The 11,820-nt window shown below is 34.7% G+C and overlaps 1 long non-coding RNA gene across 2 annotated transcripts; it reads left to right on the top strand.

Moving 5' to 3' along the window:
- Positions 1-2,473: 2,473 nt before the first annotated feature.
- On the top strand, positions 2,474-8,529 carry LOC110930171. 2 transcript variants are annotated; one of them, XR_004888626.1, is made up of 3 exons: positions 2,474-2,534; positions 7,204-7,289; positions 7,660-8,529. It is a non-coding gene; the product is annotated as an uncharacterized LOC110930171 (long non-coding RNA). The 2 variants fall into 2 exon arrangements; XR_002587675.2 differs by having other exon boundaries at positions 8,280-8,529.
- Positions 8,530-11,820: the final 3,291 nt, after the last annotated feature.

The raw sequence follows: 11,820 nt of genomic DNA on the forward strand, positions 1-11,820 counted from the left end.
TGCTTCCGGCTTCCTTATACGTGATCCCCGACACTAGTATATGCTCGGAATGGCAAGACACGAACTCGAAAGATGGATGGTTGGAGTGTGGGTGTTCGGCCGAGAAGAGGGGAACAAGAGGGAGAGAGAGTGAAGTGGTGAAATGTGTGTGTAAAGTCTTATGGTTTAGGCTTGGATTTTATAGACAAAATATGAGCCATCGTCCAACGGTTTACAAGCTCTCTAGATATCCACGAAATCTAATATAATATCAAAAAGTGTGTACTTGCCTTGTCCCTTGGTTTGGCCGAAATCTTTAGGGGGAAAAGACATCCGGTTCGATCTCGATCGTTCAGTTAGAGTTCAGTTTGGTTAAGTCGGTTAACTTTAGGGATTAACCCCGTTAGTTGTTTAACGCGTTATAGTGCGGGTGTTAGGGTAATCAGGGACCCTAACTGGCTCAGAAAAATACCAATAATATTTCTGGCAATATTTTTATGTTCCGGGTATAGTCCGGTTGTTCGGTCGGATAGTAATCCGTTAAAGTGCTTAAGTAATCCTTTAAGCGTCGTAAATAATATTTTTAGCGACACAATTTATTCTGCAAAGTGTCAGGAATATTTCCCCATGTTTTGGCACTTTATTAATTAGCTAGAAGCTAGTGTGTTGATAAAAGTGCTGTGTTTCGTGCTTAGAGTACGTTTTAGGCACATCCAATCTCTGTTTCTTATTCCTAGTGACGCAATTATACAACCCTTGTATCCCTACACACACTATGGGTGTAGTAAAATATTTCTGGCTCATTCAGGCCTTTAGAGGCAGTGTTTGCCTGATGCTGGCTATATCAGCATGTTCAATAGGTTATCCGTTCAAATGCTACTGTGCTTTTGTGCATCATGTTTGTCACTAGAGTTCAGTAAGTAAATAATGTAGTGACAGGAAATCAAAGTATGATGCAGATATGTACAAGTATCAACAATCAAGTAGCAGTTTTTCAGAAATCTCAGTTAAGCACAGTAATAAGGCAACAATTAATAGTTAATTAAGTCGTACGGATACCTGGTTTAGTGAGAGTTGTCACACAAAGTCCCCTATTTTACCTGAAATTGAAGAAAATAAATGATTTACTGGTGTTGGTTCTTACCTTGTTGTTATAGAAAGCTTGTTTATGCCATATATCTCCGGAATCTCTACTTATCAAACCCTTGTTTTCCTAAACTTGAGCATGCAGTCGCGAATTCCAACCAAAACCTCATCAATAATCTAGTCATCACCACCAGATCTATATGAAATCCAGCGGTAACCATCTCCGTTTTTGTCGGAACCCTAGATCTTAACACCCTAATTGTCACTGCCGCTGTTCAACCTTGTAACCAAAACTAAAAAGAGAAAGCTAGTGATAAATTATAAGATTAATCTTAACAAAGAATCAAAATTGGATGAAACTGTACTGAAAGTGAAATTTGAGAGGAGGTGACGGTGCCGAAAGTGCCACGTGCGAGAACAAACCTGCAAATCGTTGGGGATTTCTTCAAATCAGTGTTCATGAGCTGCGAATCGAATGGGATTTCTTCAAATCATCGGTGTTCAACACAAAAGGGAAAAAGTCCGAGATTTAGGAGAAAAGAGGAAAAAGCAAGAGAAAAGGAGAGAGAGGCGTGATTAGATGAAGAAAAGATAGATCTGACAATCGGTGTTTGAATTTTGAAATCCCGCCCACAAATTAGATATCCCGCCCAAGAGTTCTGCATGTGTTGAAAAGGTACTTTCAACACATTTGTGCTTGAGATGTTTGTACAATGTGCTTCAAATGGTTGTAAAGTGGCAAATGACCATTTCTGTCCTTCCTATATGCTTATTAAAGTAGTATAGATATGTGCATCATAATTTCCATACTACACCTACTTTGAAGGAAGCATCTGCTCCACTATAACATCAAACAAAGCTTCAAATCAGGTACAAGAGACTGCTGAAAACGGAGATATTGAATTCATTTCATCAAACGGTAATAAAAAAGTTAGATGCTTGGTCACACTGGTTGCTTTAGGCGGAGGTTGGCACCGGAGATGTAACACCCCGAAAACGGGTTTGGTAATCAAACCACGTTAATAGTAAAGACGGGTAAGAGTACCGTTAGTGGTAAAAATTAACCCGGTAAATAGTGAGATCGAAATAAATAAACTTTATGTTAATTAAAAAGGAGAATAAATACTTTGAGAAAACAATGTATATAGAAGGCCCGAGTTAACGGGACTTAAAATAAAACAGGGTATAACTTCCCGAACCCACTAAGTAACTTGGAATAACAACCTAGTCAGTTAAGTGTTATAAGATGTCAAAGAAACTTGGTTAATAACACTTTTACAACACTTTGTTAGTTAAGGGGCTAAAGTTGGCTAAAGTGAAAGAGGTTTTATTTAATAAAAATAAAAACACCAAAACACACACCCAAGTGTGTGTTCTGGTCGTGAGTTCTAACAGGAGAAAAGGGGGTTTCAAGTCTAAATCGAAAACCAAGCTAGGATTAGTGATCACTCGGGCTAGAGGATCACAAGGTATGTCGAATTCCATCTTTTGGTGATTTTTTTGAATTCATGGTGAATTATCATAAACGAAATTATTGCTTGCATGTTTGATGTAAGAGTGAAATTAGGATAAATCCATGACTAGGAACAAACCCTAGTGAGGATTTGATTAATTAATGATGAAAAACTATGAAATTGATAATCCCCATTGAAGGTGTTAAGTGGGTGATGTAGAAGTATGAAGACACTAGGATTATGATAGTTGTACTAGTGTAATTTGAATTCTCTAAAGCAATTTCAGGTTTGTTGATGTTTAAATTGATGTGAAATTACCAAATTGTCACACCCCGATTTCCACGTGTCTCACCGGTGGGCCTGGTGGGGGATTACCGTGACGTAGTTGGCAACAATATAGTCAAACCACACAATTATATGAATGCACAGCGGAAGCATAAAGATAAATATAATTCAACCTTTTGAATGTAATATCAAGTGTATTACAGAAGTCGAATTTTATCCACAGGGGATCATAAATAAAATAAAGTATTGTTCAGTCAGATACAGCATCAAGTTTGCGAGACTATTCGTGATGCTAGGAAGCTATTACCAGCCAAATTTCGTGTAGTACCTGCACTTAATCTTTTGGGGAAACTACGTCAGTTTACACTGGTAAATACGTTCAACTGACACATTTGAAAATGTTTATTAAAATTGATTTGAATGCACGAGGCACAAACTCTTTTATAACTTGGGAAAATTATTAAAATCTTGTGAACGAATTACATGTCCTTTTATGCGTTCAGTAGCCCGGATCCTGTCCGGGTTAAAGATTAATAGACACACCACATTGCGTAAAACCGTAGTGTAAAAACCAACGGCTACGTCTTTTAATAATAATAATGTCGACATAATATACCGGGTGTACGCCTACACCGGGATGTCGAGGTCGTGGCCATTTCGTAAAATGATGCCAAGGATATCCGGGACAACGGTCATTAACCCCCCAAAGGCTTTTAAGTAACAAGACTGTTTAAATGAGCCGATCACATTATTCAATTAACCACCTAAGCGATGGAAGATATGATGCTCAATCAAGCGGTATTAATATACCGTATCCCAAGCCCGTATAAGGGAAAATAAGTTAAAAGTATTTACCTTTGCAAGTATATTCCTTAATGGATTACGTCACAGATAGCTTTTACTGGGGCTCCTATTCTGGAACGAAGGTTTTAATTAACCTATTAGAATCCTAACGGGTCTTTATATTAGCCGTAGCCTAGACCGGTCGGTTTCAAAAGATAGATATGGTTTAATCGCGCGAAGAGGCGAAAACCGAGAATGGAGTGTGATTCTGACCCAACAAGTTCAGAGACTTGTTTTATATGGGTTTAAAGTTCACACTCTGGATTTTAGGGTCAAAATAATATGGTTTGACTCATATCGGCTAATTTACGAAAACTAGTTCCATAAGCCGAACCGTGCGCGCAAGAGGCGAAACGGTTAACCATGAGAGTCCTACGCTTGTTTCCTAAATCAATATGCCTTAAAGAGGTTGTGGTATCAGTAGGATACCTTCCGTGATGCCCGTAACGAGTTTTAGTTAATATATCGCCCCGTAGGGGTTTTTCGGTCATTTTAAAGACTTTTAAAGAGCTTTTCGAGTTCTACAGGAAATCTGAGTTTCCCGAACAGTTTATAAAGTTTAAAATACTTTATTTATTATTTGAAATCAGTAGCAACTGGAATCGGGTCAAAAGACCTTGTAGAACTCAAGTTTCGGCCAAAAAGGGTATATTCGGTATTTACCGAACCGTAGCCATAACCGCAGGTTATGAGCAAGGTAAAAATTGTCAAAAATCTTTAAAATTCCAAAAATATTATTTCATAACAGTGGGTAAAAGTTTTAGTGACGAAATCTTGGTTTAGATAGGTGTTATGCTAATTGCGCCGTTTATTACAAAAGTTTACTTTAATTGCGCTATTTAGCATAACTCTCATTCTAGACCTCGGATTGACGTGAAACTTTAAGGACATGCTTATAATTTAGTAAGCAAGGTTATGGTCCGTTCACCTATCCGAAATACTCGTTTTATTTTAAAAAGGCCGTGACGGTCAACTTTTAGGCGATTAACGGAAATGCGTAAAAGACTCGGACAACCAATGAACCGGTCACAGAGGTTTATACCATCATGTAACCTGGTCCTAATAGAGTCCTAAGGCATATCTATACCTCACTAAAACGGGTCAGAACTGAAGTCAAAGCAAAAGTCAAACTTTTGCGACATTCGGCTCCGAACCGGGTCAATATAGCAAATGGTCGATTCAAACGAGCGTAGACAAGTTTATATACTTAATATCATGTTTTATAAGTGTCAAAACAGGTTTCATATCATTTGCATTACAATTTATACAAGAATCGCTAATATAGCTTTCTGTTGACTTTTTGTGTGCACGTTTGACTCGACATTTGACATAGTTAGAGTGGTGATCAGGGGAAACCCTTTTAGGGGTTTATTACCCACATAAATACCAACTCATAACTACTTTTGATTCGACAATTCACTGGACCATTCGTGAATTATCGCTATGACAACCGTTAGTTACGACGGTTTGGTTTATAAGCTAAACTAAGCAAAGACAGAACTATGGAAGGTATGGTATACTTACAGAGACTTGTAGTAAGTTTCAGAACAAGAGAAGAGCACTTGAGAGCCTTAGAAATGATCAGAGATGAGTGTTTGAGGTGTGAGTTCACTTATGCACATAACATGCCTATTTATAGTGCTCAACATGCCTCTAGATCATTACACATTGGTCTACACTGATCATGGATGATGGGCAGGTGTCCCATGGTGCTATGGGTCGAGTAGGGGGCGCCCATGCCTCATTTATTGGTTGTTTGATCGTTCACTAGCTCAAAAGGAATGAAAATCCAAAGTTTCTGCATCTGGGCGTCCCACGCGGCCCGCATGGAGGATCCATGCATTTTGTACGCGGGCCGCCTGATGTTTAAAAATCAGGCGCGTATCTTAGGGGGCTCGCGGCCCGCCTTCACTTAACCCAGAACATAATGCGGGTCGCGAGAGGTTAGATTTTCAGGTTTTTTAAATCTTTTGTAATCATGACGAAATCCTGGTAATTAATAACGAAATCTTTCGTAATTATTAACCTGACCTTTCGGTTTTGAAGGGGTAACTTTGCGATTTGGCCCTTGATTATTTACAACTAAGGGCCTCGAGTTATTTACCCGCATTGTTAAGTCCCCGGTTAGTTTATTAATTATTCGGAAAGCCTTAACTTTCATTGTTGACGCTTTTAACCCTTCTCATACGAATTTGATCATAACTTTCTCGTTTTAAAACGGAACTTCGCGGAATTTATACAGTATATTCTAGTGAGCGTATAATACTGTTACAAAGCCTCGGGAGCGTTAAAGGGTCACTCAGAGGTATAATTAAACATGTTGACACAGTTAACCCCTGTAGCTTGTAATCTCTCACTTTCTTCCGCGTTTTGCTTCCGTACGATCCATGATTTATTCGTTTGAAGGTACAAGCACCACTTAGGGTTACTATGCAGTATATTTACCCTTGTTTGACATTTATAACCCTCGAATTTATATACTTTCAAGGTTTGTCAATATTAGTCCTTTATTTAATATCAATGCCACGTGTAAACAAATGACACGTGTTCACACATCATTGGACACAAAAATTCGAGGTGTTACACAAATTGATGTTAACTTTGGTAAAAATAACTAGATATGAACTAGTTAGTAAGTATGTAAAATTATGCACACTAGGTATTTGTTAAAATGCCTAAATGAAAACTAAAGTGCTGAAATAGATGATGTTTTTGACATCTTTTAGCCTACAATCACTGTGTTATAGGTCTCTAACCATTACCAAGAGTTTAATAAGGGTTATAGCCATGGAAATGGGTTGCATTTGATGGTTTTGGTCGAATTTGAAAGGAACCTAAACATGATTTCCGTAGCTTTTTATATGGATTTTGACTAATCTTAAAAAAATCATATAAAATCAACCGTTTATCCGATTTGGGTGTTCTATACCTTTTCGGAAAGCTTATGAAGTAAATTTTTACTGTTTTCAATCATAAGAAACAAATGTGGTTGTTAAAGAGGTCAAAAATGTGATTAAAACTGCTGTTCAGAAAATTTAAAAGCTGATTGAAAAATGAAAATATAGTTGCTGTGTTGATTTTATAAAAATCATATCAAATCATAGAAAATTCGTTAGAAGGTGTACCTTATATGCTTGCGAAGGTATTGAAGTTTTCTACGATCCATTTTTGAACATGTTAATCTAGTTCGGAATTTAAATGGGTCATAATGGTCGATTACAGCAGCTGAATAGAAAATCGCTGCACATTAATAATGTTATTATTAATCCGGAAAAGACATATGATTGCGTATACTTGTTTAGTCATGAAGTATTTATTGTTAGGAACAAATAACACTTTATATGACATGCTTAAAGTGTTCAAAATCACTTACTAACTAGTTTGTATAAGTAACTTGACTAACGGGTCAAACGGTTAGTGAATGGAAAGAATTATGGAAAAAAAATAGTTGTTGAATAAATAGCATACTTTGATGAATAAGTGTGTGAATCCATAAGGTGTGATGGTCATGTTAATGGTTGACTAATCTAATCATCTTGTGGATATGATACGGTAGTTTGACTCTGACAAGCTAGGTAGGAGCTTGGAAATGAACGGGTCAAATGGATACAAGTTCAAGTATGAGGCTCGCAAGGATGCAAGGTAAGTAAAGCTTACACCTTTATCGTAAGATATGTATTTATTTATAGATTAGAAATACGACAAAGTTATATTCAAAATATGATTTTGACACGAAAAGATACGTGTCGGAACGTATCAAAAGACGAAAAACCATGTTTAATGGTAAAAATGGGTGAAATGGTAATTTGGTCATGGGATGACATAAATAAAAATGAGTTTTTGAATGGCTACTTTCTAAGTAGGTTTAAACGAATAAAAAGGGTAAAATGGTGATCTAGTCAAATATAAGCGCAAAATGTTTGGTCGTTTAGACCAAACGGGTCAAATGGTAATGTTGATACCATTTAACAATTAACGACTAATAAGTGTTTGTGGAGTTTTATGCACACAGGATAAATCGGCTTATGAATTAGCGATGCTATGAATTAGCTATTATTGAGACAAGGTATTAAAACGGGTCAATATGTTGATCCGAACCAGGTACGCATATTGTGAGTTATAGATAAGTATACAGTAGATTGTGCATAACCAAGGGGAAAGATTTAATCTTAAAAGGTTTAAATCTTCGAAGTAGGTCAAAAGAATTATGCGCATAGATTGGGTACTAGCCGCGTAATTCATAAAAGTTACAAACCCGAATTAAAGATTTTGAGATAAACATGTTGATGTATGCTTAATGGTTAATTAGAAACAAGTTTGTGGTTTAAAAACTTGAACAGGTCAAAAGTCTTTAAAAATGAATTTTAAAGCCAAGGGCTCGAAGCCTATTAATTTGTGAATTCAGATGTTAAGTTTGAAAGCTACCGTAAGTTACGGTAGAGCCCAGTCACTTTTGTCGAATTTTGTATATCATAGTTAATCGAACCCGTTTTTGAGCATAGTTTCGATTACGGCACGCGACGGGTGTAAAACCTGCAAATCCTTGTTATTTTAATTGTTTGGCTCATGGGACTTGTGTTAACTTGTAATTAAACTATCAAAACTAACTTTTTTTGTTGGTTTTGATTCTAGGTGAATGTTATATGCTTCCGCATGAGGATCAAGCCACGAGCAAGAACCGAACACACCTCTCAATGAAGCTTCCGCATTCGATCTTGTTTTGTTTTAATAAAAGTGGATTATGTAAACACTTTTAGCGATGTTTTGGATGTTGTAAACATGTTTAAATACTTATGATGTAAAAGTTTTTGTTAAGTGGCATTTTTCATATAAAATGCTTACTTTAATGTTATGTAAAGGATAAAAATTATTATGGGTGTTACAGGAGAGGGTGGCGGGGCGGGCACCGACGACGTCGTTAGGCGATCCTAATTCGGGCAAGGAGTTTGTTGTGTGGTCGAATGAATCACATGGGTGGTGGTTGACAGCGGTGGGAGTGGATGGTGTTGGTTTTCGAAGGATGATGGGTTGCCGGTGGTTGTCAGATGGCGGTGGTGAGGGGTGTGGGGGACGGGAGCAGTTAGTTATGAAGATAGGGTTTTGGTTGGGTTGGGTCGGGAGAAGAAGATGAATGGTGATAATATTGTTTCTATTGGACTAAAATACCCTTCTCACTTGTTTTTCTAATTTGCCACGTGTAAGGCTAGGATTACTTCCTACCCTTTCTATCAAGATTAAACTTCATATTTGATCTTTACTCTATAACTAGGGTTAAGACCCGCCCGCGTTGCGGCGCGGGTACATCGTAAACATTGAATGGATTAGTCCAAACGTTATATGATGCATTAACCATATGAAAACACACATTTCGACATATCCAGTTGAACTCGGTGTAACATGTATAAGTATTGTGATTGGATCAAATGTAAAGTAAATGGAATTCATATCGCACAATCATAACGTATTATATGTGACCCAACTTATACAAAGAAAACGTAACGGGTATGAAGGAAAATATGTACATGTAATTGAAAGGGATTAATTAGAGCTTTCGAAAAAAGGGGAAAATAAGAAACCATAATTTGACTCCACTCGGTTCGAAACAAACTTTACGAAACGTACATAAAATAAGCACGAAAACATGTTATATTTGACCTGAATCATTTCCCAAAAAAATTTACGTCGAAATGTAGAACAACTTGAATTTATACGAAAACGTACATAGAAATATGCACGTAAAAATGGTTTCTTTAAACGAAAACGTATTATATTTGACATGACTCGTCTATAAAAAAAAAATTTACGTCGGAATGTAGAAGAAATCATATTTACACATACCCGTACATAAAATAAGCACGTAAAAAATAGTTTTTAAGTAAAGGAAGTATAGGGGTAAACCGAAACAAAAAATTAGTAAAAAATTTAATCGGTTAAGAAAGTTCGTAAAACCGTGCCAAGTAGCACCAATGCCACAACCACATCGACTCTCAACATCGTAAAAATAAAATAGATAAAATGGTAAAAATTACACTGAACGAAAAGCAGACTAAAATCGTTGAACCACACACACGCGTTACAGTGTCTTAATACGAAGAAATTAACCAGAAACGTAAAACGTAGAAAATAATAACTTAGTCGATCTACGACCCGTCCGTTGCGGCGAACTTTTCAAAAAGGGGAAAATGGACGCGTTGCGACAGGTCAGTCATATATGAAAAAATAGAGCAAAAACGTTGAACCTCACATGCACGCTACGACATGTTAACTCGCAAAATTTAGAACGACGCTAAAGATAAAAAGTATGGGGTACGAAAGTTGTAGATAATAAAGTGTTGTGTTAAATTAGAAAAGATGGAAAAAGTTGGGGTAAAAGTAAAAAAATGAAAAGGGATTAAAATGTAAAATATGAATTGTTTGGGTTAGAAGTGGAAAAATCAAATTTTTTTGAAGCACTCCCTGAGCTAAAGGTACAAATAATGATGCGGAAGTTGCTTATTAATATATGGAATAATATTAATAAGTAAAACTTCTCCTCTAAAATATTTAAGTACTCAAAAAAGAAAATTCTATTTTTTTGGTCAAAGAAACACATGCATCATCTCTTCCCCTCATCTTCATCAAGTTTTTATAATGGCTTTCTTTTAATGTGAAACCTAGTCTAGTCTAGACTCGGTTCATAATGAAATGTTTGAGAAGGTCGCGGATTTGCAAGCTACAATTCCAACCAAAAAAAAAAAAAAAAGAACCCAACAAATCGAAGAATTTCCACCTAATTCATGGTATTGTAACTTGTAAGGATCTTTTAAGTCGTTATACTGTGTTGATATTAAACATAAATGTAGAGCAAATTCTGCTATATTTATAACTGGCCAGTAAGAAGGTTAAATAATAACAATTATTATCACTTATAAAAACAATAATAAAATATAAGTTTATTTTGAAAATTCTTAATAAATATGTAAAATTACTCGAAAATAACATAGCATAATATAAATAAGATATATGAAGGGTTTCTCAATTAAAAACATATGAACTAAAACTATATTAAATATTTAACATGTGATATTTTTAACATTTAAACCCTCCAACTACATTAATTTTTTTTAAATCACTTATAGAAAACAATTATTATCACTTATAAAAAATAATAATAAAAATATAAGTTTATTTGATAACTCTAAATAAATATGTAAAATTTTATCGATTATATCGGTATCTACTCGAAAATAACATAGCATAAAATAAATCTATCTATTATAATAAAAGAAACCAAGTTTTGCACACGTGTCATTCATTGAAGGCATCTCAAATTTATACTTATCTTATATTAACTAGATAAATAAATAATAAATTAATATTAAATCTTATCATACTTTAATAAAATATTATCCTCACATCTAAATTGGTAATTTAATATATTTTTAAAACAAATACCTCTCTTTCCTACTTATATTATATTAAATATAAATAATGAATTAATATTAAATATTATCCTAATTTATTAAAAATATAAATTTTTAGTTATTTGATATACAAAATTATATTTATTCAACAAGTCTAAAATGCGGGGTTTTGGAAAATATAACTTTTTTTATTTTTTACTATACAAAGTTACATTTATATAACCCGTGTAATACACGAAGTTTTTAAAGATATAACTTTTTATCATTTGATATGTAAAATTAGATTTATTCAACAAGTCTAAAATGCGGGGTTTTGGAAAATATAATTTTTTTTATTTTTTACTATACAAAGTTACATTTATATAACCCGTGTAATACACGAAGTTTTTAAAGATATACAAAGTTAGATTTATTCAACACGTATAATACAAGAGGTTTTTAAGGAAATAATGTTTTTATTATTTGGTAGATTTTTCGACCCAACTATACACGGGTTTTTTAAAGATGTGATGTTTTTAGTATTTAATATACAAAATTACATTTATTTAATATGTGTAATACACATGATTTTTAAAGATATAACTCTTTTTTAGATCTATTCAACACGTGTAAGATACGGGGTTTTTAAGGATGTAATTCTTTTTATTATTTGGTAGATTTATTCAACCCGATTATACACGGCTTTTTTTAAGATACGACGTTTTTAGTATTTAGTATACAAAATTATATTTATTTAATCTGTGTAATACACATGGTTTTTAAAGATATAA

This window comes from Helianthus annuus, chromosome 3 (genome assembly GCF_002127325.2).
Source record: "Helianthus annuus cultivar XRQ/B chromosome 3, HanXRQr2.0-SUNRISE, whole genome shotgun sequence".
Lineage (NCBI taxonomy): Eukaryota > Viridiplantae > Streptophyta > Magnoliopsida > Asterales > Asteraceae > Helianthus > Helianthus annuus.